The following is a 15,303-nucleotide window of genomic DNA, read 5'->3' as shown; positions in this document are numbered from 1 at the left end:
CACTGCTGGGGACTACACATCCCATCACCTAATGGTCCCACCTCATGCTACATAAGTGCGCTAAAGCCCCTCTCTGTGGGTCGCACAACCCATCAGAGCCCGTAAGAGGCTGGGCTGGGCCACCCCCCTTCACCCCTGCGTCAGGAGAACCTATCTGCGAAGTCAGAGTGTACGAACTGGTCGCTTGAACTGTGTGTCCATTTAATTTTTTATTGTTTGTTTTAGTATTTTGAGAATTTGATTGTGGATTTTGGGATAATGCATTAATTTATTTTATTGATTGCTGTATTTATATTTGCACTGATAGTGTTAACTGTGTTAGTTAGGTCACTCAAATTATTATTAATAGTGGACTTGTTATATTTATTTTAGTTATTTGTAATGCTCATGAATCACCCCCAAAGGAATATCTCGGTGCATACATATTTGTGTCATGGGAAAACGTAATGCTAGCGATGCAGTCCAGTGAACTGCAAAACACTCAAAGGGCTCTGATAAACCTGAAGACTTTACCCTTAAGGAAATGTTCCTAGTCTTCATAAACTGATTAAGGGTCCAATTCCAAGCAAAAGTCTGATAATCTGTCTCAAGGCAATCTAGGGGCTAGCCCCAAGAAAAAAGATTGATCTTGCATCCTGGGATAGTCGTGGGGGTGTGCACACAAATAAGAAAGTAATTCAAACTTCTCCAAAGGACCTTTCAACAGGAAAAGTACCACACAAAGTTCCCCTGCACTGGGTGCTTCTGACTCTGCAGCCTCAATTGAACCATTAAGTCAACAATTGCTTGTGTGCTGGTACTCTTGATTCCCTGTAGCTAACGCTTTTTACCTCTTGTGGAAAAGGATGAGGCTGAACCAACTTCAGGAAGGGATAGAGGGTCTGGCCCACACCCAAATGTATTACACTCCCCCACCCATGGGCAACAGAGCTAATCTCATTTAGCACTTCAATGATGTTGAGGGTGATGTGGGGGACCTGAAATTAATGATTTCTCAATTGTCTTGCATGTTGAATCTGGTCAACGCGAGTTCAGCCTTGTTTTCTGCTAATTAACCATGTGCCTATCATTCTGTAGAGGCTTAACCTGTGGTTGGTTCACTTAGGCCTTCGGCAGCACATAGAGCCCCGTTAATACATGCCCCTCTGTTGCCATCGCTGGTTATTCCTCCAAGGCACTCTGATGAGGCTTGAAAAAATAAATTTGGACTGGAACACTCTGCTTTAAACATCCACTGGGTCCCTTTACTTATCTAAGACAGCCTAGCAACCATTCGGAAGGGGCACAGCGGGATAACTCGTGTTCATCTGAACTGGTGCCAAATTAAAACTGTCAGCCTAAACCTCCCCTTATTAATAATCCCTCTAGCCATGTGAGCTCAATCTTTTTGATCAATGTTCCTAAGCTTCAATCTCATGTACGCTATTAAGGGGAGGACATGATGATAAATAAAACCATACATTGGATACGCCATGCTAGGGGTTGTCGCTCAGTGATACACAAGGATATCCTTAGCGCTAGAAGGCTCTCACATATCATCTCGAATTCTGATTGCATTGAATTAACAATCAATCAGGGGGACTTTGCCAATAACCTGGTGGTTTACTACATCCGTACCTCATTTTTTTTTTTTGTACCTTGTTTTTTAACACTATGAATATCCGGTTTAAATATAAGAGGGTTGACGCTAGCCATCAGAAAGATATGCGCATTCCTCCATGTCAAACTAGAGGTTGGTCCCCAGTTTGTGAAGGAGACTGACCACTCTGGTTCTTTATTGATGCTCTGGATTCCTTTTCTTCTTCTCTTTCTTTTCTTAACACTCATCCTCCGGTTTGTACTATTTGTTCTTCTCGTAGTGTCAGTTTTGATGACTCAGATGTTTGTTACCTTTCAATTTCAGTAGACAGACATCTTTCTGCGGAGCCTTCACAAACTCAATGTGTTTCCACTGGTGTCCATGCTCCTGAGCCTATGATCGCAGTTGAACTTTCTTCACCATCCATTACCTCCTCAAAGAAAGCCTTTCATTTCATGGAATTTTTCTGGCCTTTGTTCTAAGGCCTTTCAACCTAACTGGATCATATTTCGTGACCTATATGAGATCTGCTTGTTCCAGTAAACTTGGTGTCCCGAGCCTGTCTTCAATTCGGTCTAACAAAACTTTCTTATATCAGCTATCTGTTGCCCAGCTGGAAGACCATTTGATGGGTTAGCTGTATGAGCCAGTCCATCTTTAGGATACCAATTCCAGAAATTAGACATTGACTTCCCAGATATCTTAGCCCTGTTACTATAAATCTATAGAGGAGGATCAAAAATGGGCAATTCCACAACTTGACTTGCCTCCTATAAAATGTTGGACCGAAGCAGCCCAACAGCTTAATGCCTCTCTTTGGAATTGGGGCTGAGGGTGACAAATGTTTGGACCATATCGGGCAGAAAAGAGACTTGTACCTTTAATAAATTATTCCATTCAAGTTGTATTGACTATATTTTAGTCGACCAAAGATTATGGTCACTTGTTAATGACATGGTTATATCTGAAAGGATTCAGAGTGACCATAATCCTTTGTTTCTCACTATGAGTGCTTTCTGTGCAAAACTGTTGAAAGATCCTCACCCCCATCACTTACTAGGATTATTCAGCCCACCAGTGATAGGTGGCATCTAAGGTGGAAGCAGGTAATGGATCACCTAGATTTTCTTTATGCTATTACCCATAACTTATTGTCCGGTTCAGCAGAATTAAGTGAATGTTCTGTTGCGGTTGTGAACTCAGGGTTTCCTGATAATAATTTATTTAACCAAATGTTGTCCTATTTTACTAACTCAGCCCCTGGTACTTGCAAGCATGCTCCTAGATCCAAAATGTGGTTAAATAAAAATGTAGACAGGCATGCAGGGTATTGACCGAGGCTATAAAATGAAAGAATAAAATTAAAATCACCTCTGCCAGGAATCCTCATAAAGTGATCCAGGTTAAATCAAAAAGAGATTGGGACAGAGGCGTAACGATCTAAAGGATGCTTGTTACACTCAGGACTCTGTTAAATTTTGGTCATTGGTTGCAAAAGGGAGCAACAAGTTTGTCTCCCCACTATTCAATTATATTTCTTCGTCAGATTCGTTTGATAAATTTTCCAATTCGTTTTCTTAAGGCTATCCTGCCCCTTCTGTTTCTGGTTTTCAAGAGCCCACTGTTATTGGTCCTTTAACACCGGTATCTATTTTGTTTGACCTCGGTGTTGTTTCTAAATCTTTGGATGCAGTCACTAGCAGAAGAGCAGCAGGCCTGGACAGTATACCCACGGACATATTACTTCATGATAGATCCAATTGGTCTAGGTATTTTAATTATTTTTGCCAATGCTACTGCACGTGGGGCTACCATTCCGGATTCCTGGAAGGGAGCTGAAGTTATACCCATCTTCAAAAAGGGGGATAAATGCTTGCCAGGCAATTATGGACCAATCAGTCTGATTTATTGTACTCACTAGATTTTTTGTCTTCTTGTTCTGGTAAAAACCAAAGATTAGATTGTCAACAACAATATTATCTCGCTGTACCAAACTGGGTTCCACAAGAAAACGGGCACAATTCACCATTATTTCATTTTTTGGTCTTATATTGGAAAACAGTAGTTATCGGCAAAGGCAGTCTGTATGCTACATTTGTTGACCTTAAAGTCGCTTTTGATCTAGTCCCAAGCATGAAGCTGTGGCAAGTTCTTCAGGACATGGACAACCCCCTTAAGCTCCTTCCATTAGTCATCCACTTGCACGAAGGCAACGTTGCTCGTATCAGATGGGGCCGCCAGGGCCAATTTACTGATCAAATTGCTATTCTTAAAGGCATTCACCAGGGCTGTGTCCTGGTCTTCACTCTGTTCTCCCTATTTCTTAATGATATAGGTGCCGATCACGATCCGTTAAAAACCGCGTACGAACCGTCGGTCGGAGCGAATTCCCCGTCCGACTCGTACCCGGTTGTAAAACTTTACAAACATGGAATTACGATTCGCACGGAAACACCATTTCCGTACGAATCGTAAACAACACCGACCGACGAAAATATACATACGAATGTGATCCGGGAATGCTGCGACGTGACGTCGGGACGCTTTCAGGCAGCGTTTCACGAACCAGGAATTACGATTCGAACCGACAGCAGTCCGGACGGCAATATTTTCACGGCACCTAAAAAGTGCCGCAAAAGCGAAGTACGGCGCGAATCGACCAGAGTAGGTGGCCCGGTACGCGCCGACCCCCCCCCAGCCCCCGTAGGTACGCGCCGACCCCCCCCCAGCCCCCGTAGGTACGCGCCGACCCCCCCCCCCCAGCCCCCGTAGGTACGCGCCGACCCCCCCCCCAGCCCCCGTAGGTACGTGCCGACCCCCCCCCCAGCCCCCGTAGGTACGCGCCGACCCCCCCTGTGTGTACACCCGTGTACGGTGCGTACCCCCCGTGTACGCTCGAGTCGAACCCCCCCGTGTACGCTCGAGTCGGACCCCCCCGTGTACGCTCGAGTCGGACCCCCCGTGTACGTTCGAGTCGTACCCCCACCCGTGTATGTACGGTGCGTACCCCCCCGTGTACGCTCGAGTCGAACCCCCCTGTGTACGCTCGAGTCGGACCCCCCCGTGTACGCTCGAGTCGAACCCCCCCCGTGTATGTACGGTGCGTACCCCCCCGTGTACGCTCGAGTCAAACCCCCCCGTGTACGCTCGAGTCGGACCCCCCCGTGTACGTTCGAGTCATACCCCCACCCGTGTATGTACGGTGCGTACCCCCCCGTGTACGCTCGAGTCGAACCCCCCCCCGTGTATGTACGGTGCGTACCCCCCCGTGTACGCTCGAGTCGAACCCCCCCGTGTACGCTCGAGTCGGACCCCCCCGTGTACGCTCGAGTCGAACCCCCCCCGTGTATGTACGGTGCGTACCCCCCCGTGTACGCTCGAGTCGAACCCCCCCGTGTACGCTCGAGTCGGACCCCCCGTGTACGTTCGAGTCGTACCCCCACCCGTGTATGTACGGTGCGTACTACGCACCGTACATACACGGGTGGGGGTACGACTCGAACGTACACGGGGGGGTCCGACTCGAGCGTACACGGGGGGTTCGACTCGAGCGTACACGGGGGGTACGCACCGTACATACACGGGGGGGGGGTTCGACTCGAGCGTACACGGGGGGGTCCGACTCGAGCGTACACGGGGGGGTTCGACTCGAGCGTACACGGGGGGGGTACGCACCGTACATACACGGGGGGGGTACGACTCAAACGTACACGGGGGGTTCGACTCGAGCGTACACGGGGGGTACGCACCGTACACGGGTGTACACACAGGGGGGGTCGGCGCGTACCTACGGGGGCTGGGGGGGGGGGTCGGCGCGTACCTACGGGGGCTGGGGGGGGGTCGGCGCGTACCTACGGGGGCTGGGGGGGGTACGGCACGTACCGGGCACCTGTTTGGACGTCTCCATGGTTGTTATGGGAGTTCGGTGCGGACGGTCTTTTCACCATACGGTTGTACATTCGGACGCCCGGGATGGATCGTGATTCCCCGGTCGGAGTTCACCTTTCACGTTTGTACGGTGAATCGTCCGAGGACGTGTCGGACACATTTTCCGACCCGAGGACGTGTGGGGAAATATTCCCAGTGCGGTTCGTATGGACTTTTTACCATGCGAATCGTGATTGCCAGTTCGTACGGCACTTGTATGATTCGTACGGTAAAAAGACCCGATACGAGTCGTACGGGGACATTTTTTACCGGATCGTGATCGGCACCATAGTGTCTTTTCTTTGTCAGTTGCCTACAGAAGCTACCACTTTGGCTGTGAAGAAATCACCTATTCAACTATTCGCGGACAACACTCTACTGATTTCCAAAACCCCCAGCTAATTGCAGCAATTGCATCTCCACTTTGGAGATTTCTACAGTGGACGTGGTTTGGAAATCAATGTTGCCAAGACAAAGTTTATGACTTTTAATCAATACATATAATTTAAGAGGAAAATATTTCTGGGGGACTCGCCACTGGAAACGGTGAACTCGTATAACTACTTGGGTATTACCCTTTCCTCGACCATGTCATGGAAGTCCCACTGTAATACTATGACACTCAAACATTATACACATGCTCTGGGCCTGTCATAAGATCCAGCAATTCTGGGATAAGGTGATAGAGCACCTGGCAGACTGCACAGATAGGCAGCTTCAACACTCTTGGGAAACCTATTTACTGGGACTCTTTCCTCGGGGCAAAGCACACAGGGCCACAAGTTGGTTTATAGATTTAGGCTTTGTAGTGGCTAAAAGACTCATTACAAGACGTTGGAAGTCAGGGGAGCCTCCTGTGTTTATAGCCTGGGCCCGCTCTATGCTAAACTGGGCATCGGCCAAGGGAGTGTCCCTCAGGAGGGAGGATACACTGGGTTTGCGAAAATTCCTACTGTCAGATAGTTGGGGTACAATCCTCACGACACTGCAGCTCAAGCTACATCTCGAATTAGAACTATCATCCTCACAACAAGGAGGACTAGGGGCTGTACAAAGTTAGGGATGGGCAATATTTGATGCTTTGCTGGGATGGCTACTGAGAAATTCATGACGATTCATTGGAACGGGATAAGGTCCTGACCAGGGAGACACACAGTGCATAATATTCTCTGGGTGTTTCTATAATGTGTACATATAGGGGGGATGCTCTTGAGTATTGTTGTAACCTGAGAAAGTGTAAGTTGTTGTTTAGACGCAAATATTGATCTACGAATAATGCTTCAGGATGTGTAATGACACAGTGGCAAGATGCGAAAAGCACAGAGGACATTGTAGATTTGTTGCAACGTGGAAAGACCAGTGAAACTGATCATTCCCTTCTTAACCGTTTTCATTTCCCTCTCTAGTGTTCTAATTATCGGCTTGTGTTTAAAAACAAAATTGCTCAAATTTGTTTTATATCTTTGATAAGTGAATATTGTACACCTCAAAAATCACGGTTGTACTATATCAGTATGTTATGGAAAACAAAAAAGGCAATAAACAGATCAAACAAAAAAAAGTGATACTATGACACGCAAACACAGACATATTACAGGCGTCATAATGAAAGAGCACTTCAAGTCCTACTGTAAACCGATTTTACCTGCTCTCCAAATATATGATGCTAAGGCTGTGGTTTCAGCTCTATATGGCTCCACACACTTGGAATCTTCTGACCTAACTTCCCTTAAGAGATCAGAGAATAAGTTCTTGAGGAGTTTAGTCCATCTTCCTATAAGCACTCCGCTTGTCCCTTTATTCCTTGATGTGGGTAGGAAGGCTAAAGCATGGAAAGCTGGATTGCGACCCCTACTATTCTGGAGGAGGCTACCGAATTAGTTGGCTATGCGGCTGCACTGAAGAGATCTTATAGTCTCTGATAAGTTTAATGATATTGGCTGGCTGCAGCAAATCAAACAAACATTGTTCACCATGGGTATGAGACAGCTCTAGGAAAGTCCATTCAGCCTTCTTTTGCCCTCGAGAGAGTCTGGAAAGGCAATACTGGTCTTGGTTCACCCAAGTGATGTTCGAGCAGCTGAAAATTCATCATTGACTAGAACGTTCCTGGATATTAAATGTTCTTGCTTTTTGGGGCACTATTGGGATATTATTACCGTTCCACGGGACAGAAAACTATCCTTTCAATTTAGGTCTGGCACATTGCCCCTGAAATAGTTTACATATAAATGGGCCGTAAATGATGGAATGTCGTGCCCGGCTTGCAATGCTACTGTAGAATTTTTAGACCATGTTTTATTTGTCCATCCAGGTTATGACAAACCACAAAGAAGATGGATCAAGCCTATTTGCAAGCACTTGGGGACACATTGCTGCTGCTTGGCTCTTAGAATTCTTAGATCGGACCCGCTTCCACTTTATGCTAGCTCTATTGCTAAATGTTTGGATGGCATATGGCAAATAAGAAGAAGGGCTGTTAATTCCTAGTATCGCTTAGGGGGATGGGTAGACCTTTGCCTCATTCTTTTGTATACGATGCACTAGGAAGCAGTTAAGGATGCTCCACTTACATCGTTCGACACTGTGCATGTCCACTGGGGTTTTTCGTTTTTTAAATGATACAACACTTCTGATAATTGTAGGCCTACCATGGCTTTACGACCAAGGGGGCCAGTTCTATGGACTGATTCTCTTTTGTATTCATTACGTATTTTTAACTTTGATCATTTTTAATTTTACTGTTTTATCCTGTTGTATTTGTTGCTTTTATGGTACTGGTTGCCTAAATAAAACTTATTGACATGAGAAAGTACATGAATCCTGGTCTCCAGGTTCTGAAAGTTGCTATTTAGCCATCAGACAATATATTATCTCATGTGTCACAAGTCTGTTATTCCTTATCGCAAAGTTTGTCCACAAATTCCAGCATTGCATCTTGCTAATGATAACAACAAGACAGGCTTGCCAAGCAAACATAGAATAAAATACTGAGATATTAGGCAGGAGAAATCACAACGCTGCACAAGTAACGAAAATCACTAAAATCTTACTAAAATCTGGTAGTAGGGGTACCATGGCTGCTGCAGGGACAAGCACAAAATGTCTGCATGCTCGTGTGCAATACGCACTCATAATATCTGAAAAAAGTGGGCAAACCCTGGATGCATGGCAGGAGCGGCAAAGGATATATCATGCAAATATATTTAGTACCCAGAAAGTGAAATACTGTGGGGAATTCACAGTCATTTAGAAATGCAATTGCTTCATTTAACTGAACTCCTTAAATATACCCCAATGAATCAGCGTACATTGAGGAGAAAGTGGGTAGAGGTTCTCCATTCAGACCAAAGTTAGTCAAATTATGATTAGCATATATGAGAACACTAATTATAAAGAAAGAAAAATGACAACATTATTTAAATTGTAGAACTTTCCTAACCCTAAAGCATCAAAAAATGGATTCACCAACCATATGGAAATATTCGTTATTTGCATTAAAAAAAAAACTGAAAACCATAACATATACCGCGTGTCACTAAACCGTTATTTTAATAAACCTTTGTGGATCAGCCCTTAGTATTTCAAGTTCTGTCTCTTTCATCACATGAGTTATATTCTGTAGATACAACATGGCGTACTGTGTAAAAAACGTTAAAAAAAAAAGGTTTTTAAAAGCTATCTGTATCTTTTATAATCTGACAAATGTGGGTCATAACCCTAATAAACAGAATAACTTTGAGTAAAACATGTAACACAGTTCCATTCATATGTAAATCACCTGCCCCATCAGCTACTCTAACTAGATAAATCATGTTTCACGCCTGCCTCAAATGACAGAATTTGCATTACACCGAGACTCTTCTCAAAATAAATGTTTTTAGCCTGCAAATTATAGTCGTGGAGTCTTAGAATGGAAAGGTATTAAGAACAAATTAACATTACATCAATAAAAAAAATCAATTAAATGTCGTGAGATCAGGGAGAGCAAATAGCAATGTAAATAGCACATTTATAGCTTAATTGCACTAATCTTTTTCTCAAACTAAAAATCCCTGTCATAAATTTAGATCTGGATATTTTCCATCATAAATTAGGAATCAAGTAGTTAGTGTAATGACTTCACTCTTGTACAGCATAATGATGATACAATGATAGGACATTAGTAATTAAAGTAGTTTCTTCAATGTGCAGAGCTTTGAATTTAGGTTCTGCTAATATCTGATAGAGTAGCTACTACTTAGGAAGGGAAATAGTTATTTTATTCAAATTGACAGGGACCCAGTGGGAAGAAGTCCCACGAATGTAGTTCTATAAATGTAGTTGTGGGAGTGTCATGGCTTACTTAATGTATTCAGTTAATGAATACTTCATCTGTTGTCACAGTGGGAGGCACTGGGCTATAGAATTCTATAGAATGTAAGCTAGTCAGAGGCTAGCATGCATCTGCTAATTAGTAGGCTGGTTTGCACTGAATACAATTGCACTGTGATGAGAGCATGAGTGGGCTGTGTATAAGTGAGAAGTATTACATGGAAGTAGGTTTGTGTGTTAAGGTTATTGATAATGATTTTTTCCAAAACGCTACGCATAATACTACAATCTTAGCACTCCTCTTCCTCATCTGCTCATAGCTTTCTTTATTGAGGTTGTGCTAGAAGTTGGAGTGCTAAGAATGAATGTGTGGCCGAAGTATGCAGTCTTTAGGAACAGCATTTGCCCTCTTTACCTCTGTCTACTTCCTAGGTCCAAGAAAAGGGGAACACTTCATTGATTCCAGTTTCTCATTTTCTTGTGAAATACTAGCTCTGGAAAGGCTAGCTAAATATTTCTTGTGGTCCAGAAGAGGTCGGCAGCACTTTTCTGAACACTTGAAGACTTTGAATATCTTGAAAGATCACCTCTCTTTGTGGAATATTTGTGAAAAGGCCATACAGCATCACTCTATAACACCAAAGTGAGGAGGATCATCAGTGTACCAGCTTTGTGAGCCCTGATATACTTGTGTGTGCCAACTGGGAAAGAAGACCTGCCGTGTGTAGTGGGCCAAACCAACGACAAGGGGTTGACATCTGTGAACCAGTATGCACCCTAGAAAATAGGTAGCAACCAAATTGAGATCTGGGCTGTACTGACCTTACGGGTTGGTTCCAGTCATCTGACTTTAGCAGTCATATCTCACAAAGTAAACAATTTTTCAACAAGTACTTCTGCATGTCTGTGCCTCGCCTATCATGATTTTATGCTTCACCCTCTTTTGATTTATTCTGAAATGGTTAGCTTATTTGAGCTTCCAAGATAATATATTAACACATTCTGTCTATTTTTTATAGCATGTCATTGAATTGATTTGGACCTGAATTCTCATTTTTGTTCTAAGCGTAAGCCTTAAATTCAGTGTTCTATCAAATACAGACACACTTGGTAACATTAGTAGGTCTATGTGGCCATTCCGAGAGGTATCTGAGACTGCATTAAGCTAGAAGTCTGGTTACTGGTGATTTCCAGTCCCTCACAGTCTTCTGAACAATCCAGATATTTGAAGTAGAGGCAATTCCTTTATACCATGTAGAACCCGATTGATGGTGACTTTTTGCTCTTCTGTAAAAGGGAGATCATGTGTGTGTCCTTGTACTTCAATGTGTTCCATATCTCTTGACAGTTTGCTCCCAGGAAGTGTCCAGGTCTCCTTTCTACTCTCACGTTTACACTTAATCATATGTGGTGTTCCTTATGTTTCCTCTCATTCTCATAGCATTTTAATATTTGTATATGCCTGTCAGTAATTTTATATTTATCCTGATACCAATTATTTTGTGCTTTGGCAAATGTGGGCCAAATAGTATTCTGAAATATGAACAATGACTATAAAGTATCTTTTTTGGATAAAGTACAAATTTCTAAAAACTCATAACCATATAAAAAAGAGGTTATCATATTTGGTGACGCAGGGTGGTCTTTGAAATAAGGATCTCTGGTCCCAAGATCTAAGCATGTGTCCTAAGCCAGTATCCGCCGTGAATGTTCTGGGCCTCAATTCAGATCCTATTACTTGGTTGAAGATAAACTCTTCTGGTAGTAGATCTGCTTCATTTGGCAACTTACCAAACTGCACCTTAGCTTGCCTTTGCACAATGAGTGTCAAGATGCTGTTCTGTCCACCTTCAACTATGTCAACAGCTGTTTAGGTCTCTTCACCTTTTTTCCTGTTCGACTCCAATGGACCAAAATGGGGAACATCGTTTACATCGCATTCAGTACAACGCGATGCTGTTACATCGCGGTCGTTACAACGAACGCGATGTAACCACGCGATGCCATTACAACGCAAGTCTTTACATCGACTTGCGCTAGATGGCGTGCTAACATTACAAATAGTGTAGTTTACTATCCCAACACCTTCCCTACTGTTAAGTGGACTGGAGTTGGAATAGTAAATTACGCTTTTCTAATGTTAGCACGCCATCTAGCGCAAGTCGATGTAAAGACTTGCGTTGTAATGGCATAGCGTAGTAACATCGCAGTCGTTGTAACGAATGTGATGTAACTGCACGCGTTGTAATGACTCGCGTTGTTACGTCATACATCCAACCAAAATGTGTCTGCACCGTTTATGACACGAACTGGGACTCAAAACGATATCAATCTGGCTCAGCACTACTTGCACTGAGTACCAGTCCCCCAACCGGAGAGGGCTAAATGTATATATATTGCCTGCAGACATTCAACAAACACAGCTGTCATTTTCTGGTTGATAACCAATAGGAAGTACATCAGAAAATGTCTGGTGGCTTTACTTAATCCAGTGGAGCATTGATTGCGGTGGCACCTTTTCTATGGAGGGCGGATTGCTGTGGGACAATCTTCCTGGATTCCTGGATTGGATGAACCAATTTCAGTTGAGATGTACCGCTACAACCTGGCTATCCCCCGGTAGTAAGTGACGACCTCCCGATATTATTTGTATGTTCTGCACAATTCTATCACTAAGAGAAGTGATTGTTATTTGCTCTCTATGAAGCAAAACATGCTGTTTCTCTTCAAATTGACCACCTTTGCACTGCAGCAATAAATGTGTGAATATACGTTTATTAGTACATTTGCTCTACAGAAACCAAGGTCGTCACTTGAAGGCCCTCCTCACACAGAGCAGATGGCGCATTTCTACATCAGTCCCATCCCGAAAATATATTTCTGGTGAAATGTCAGTACATCAGCTAATTCTGTTGAACTAAGAGCAGCTTTTTCTATCTCACTCGAGTCTTGGCCTGTACTTTCACCAGCCCTTAAATTCAGTCTTTATTCCTGAACAAATCCATCTTCCAAGACTGGTACACGGTGGCTGCCGCCACATGTAACTTTTAAGTTTTGCTTTTACAAAGGTATCTTCTCAGTACTATGTTTCAGTGCTGTTTGGTGAAATATTTCTAAACTTTGGCATGCAGGAAGCTGTGGAAGGGGCAAAGAGTTAACAAGCATTGGAAATGCAATAGATCTCGCATTTACTTAAGTTAGAGCTATTGGCGTTGTAAATGGCATTGTAAATGACAATGTCTTTTAACCATGTGTTATGGAGAGTATGTGGTGTGTAGTGAAGATCCCGGTTTCAGATTTATTTGTAGAGCTGTGCAGTGTTTGAAATGTTAATGGCGAACTATCGACTACTGGTTCCCGTCAATACGCCTAGCCTATCGCATATTTCGACCCACCTAGCCTTTTGGAAAGGTGCCCCCTTTTCTTGATGAAACACATGGAGCTTATTTAAAGTGTTACAAAAATATGAATAAAATTAAATTTTAGAGCGAACACCAGAAACTGAATTACTTTACAGATAGTTGTTATCATAACCTAACTTATGATACAAGTTATCCACTACTGAAGGATGAAAGTCTGAATCAGCTACCTCAGGGTTCCAAGGTGCGATCTGCAGGGTACCACGCAGATCTTCGCAGCAGGCACATTACCCCGCAGATGTAAACATGCAACCTGCAGGCAAATTTCACTGACCGCCTGAATTGTTACTGGGATTAGAACCTGCGTAGTTTTACAGACGACAACACATATTTTCATGATCTACAAGGAGCTACCGAGGCAGAAGCCATCGCCAGCTGGAACATAACTCAATAAACGTAAGATGTGCACTTGGAGGTTTATGCACTATGCAAATAAGCACACATGGAAATTAAACGAGCAGCAGACGCTTAATATGGCAAAGTATTCCTGCCTCTTAGAAACTGTCTCGGACCTTAAAGGACCCTCGCAGGAAGTGAGAAGCGTAAAGGCCCCATAATCAAATGCAAGCATTATAGACAAACGGGTGGACGGAATTATTAAGCACTATTGCATTACGTTTGTACTGGTGATTACGGTACTGTGGGGAAACCTTATCCTATATCTTTACAGCACCGAATGACATCCGACCTCGAAGAATTTCAAAGATAAAACTTAACGCTTGTTGCCACATGCAAGTCTCCAAAGAAGGTTTTTCTAGAAAATGTAAACTGCTGCTGAAGAAGAGGGCTGCGGAGCGTCCCGTTCTCACAAATATTTCCTGCTTAAAGTAGTGAGAAAGTCTCCCTTCAACCATCCAAGCGTCACATGCGAGTCTCCAAAGAAGGTTTTTCTAGAAAATGTAAACTGCTGCTGAAGAAGAGGGCTGCAGAGCGTCCCGTTCGCACATACATTTCCTGCTTGAAGTAGTGAGAAAGTCTTCCTTCACCACCCCTAATCCCCCAGGCGTGGGCATTTACACACCACTGTTATTCTGTAGCATGCAGAGAGAGGCAGAGAGTCGGGCACTAGAAAACATAGCATCAAAAACTGATCTGGTGCATGGAGCAAGCAGTGCATTGTTTGGATTTTACATGCAATTAGACTTTACTGTAGAAATGTTTCTTCTGTAAAGACTTTACCATTTTTGTTTATGTACGCAGCTCAGTGAGTAAAATAGATGGAATTTATGAAGTAAAAAAGGGCGCCGTGTTGAATCATTCAGCACGGTGCCCGGGGATGAGGGGCTGTGAGCCATAGGCGCCATTGTTCAGTGTGTGCGCCACTGATGTTGAAATAGAAGCGGGCGCCGTGCTGAGACACTAAGCGCAGTGCCCGGTAGTGAGTGCGAGGTCACCGCCAGAGTTAGCCTCTATTTATTGAGTGGGCAACGAGTAAATAAAACAAGCAGTTAGTTGGTTGCAGCGGAGCAGTCGATAACGCTCAGGAATGGCTCTAGCACGCTGAATTTAGTTACTGCAAAATGCATATCGTCACTAACACTTAAATACCTCGTTTGAAGACGTCGGTAATCTGGTGTACATTGAGTCAACTATTCTTACAGCTAAGTTAAAATGAGTGGTGCGCGCGCGCGCGCGCACCACACTGCTGTCAAGTGGTTTCAATTATCGCGCCCATGTCTGGGCACGATAATTGAAACCAATTGGCAGCGGTACGCGTAACAGACACCGATAGGCCATGGGCGGAGCAATGCGCCCGCCTTTGGCCAATTGCGTGCTGTCTTGGATAAAAAGACGCACGCAAAGGCCAAAAGCGTGGCCCAAAAGGAAAAGCACATGCACAAGCGTGTGCGATTCCTAGGGCCGTTTTCAAACCCCCTACAAGAGGTCTCTCGCTGCGCGAGCAGTGGTGCGCACTGCAACACTAGGCGCGAGACCTAAAAAGCATAGATTGTACAGGGAGCGTTTATAACTTGAAATACTGTCATCTTTGTGAAATATATATGAAAAGCAAAATATGTAGAAGGGAAATAAAATGCAATAATCGGTGACTATTGTGTGCTTTTA

At 43.9% G+C, this 15,303-nt stretch overlaps 1 protein-coding gene across 1 annotated transcript in view; it reads left to right on the top strand.

The window, feature by feature from the left end:
• Window positions 1–15,303, top strand: part of RELN (reelin) — a 1,440,257-nt gene that overhangs the window by 314,665 nt on the left and 1,110,289 nt on the right. The gene's annotated exons all lie outside the window — the stretch shown is intronic.

This window comes from Triturus cristatus, chromosome 4_1 (genome assembly GCF_964204655.1).
Source record: "Triturus cristatus chromosome 4_1, aTriCri1.1, whole genome shotgun sequence".
Classification (NCBI taxonomy): Eukaryota; Metazoa; Chordata; class Amphibia; order Caudata; family Salamandridae; genus Triturus; species Triturus cristatus.
This window is presented reverse-complemented; position numbering and strand designations above follow the sequence as displayed.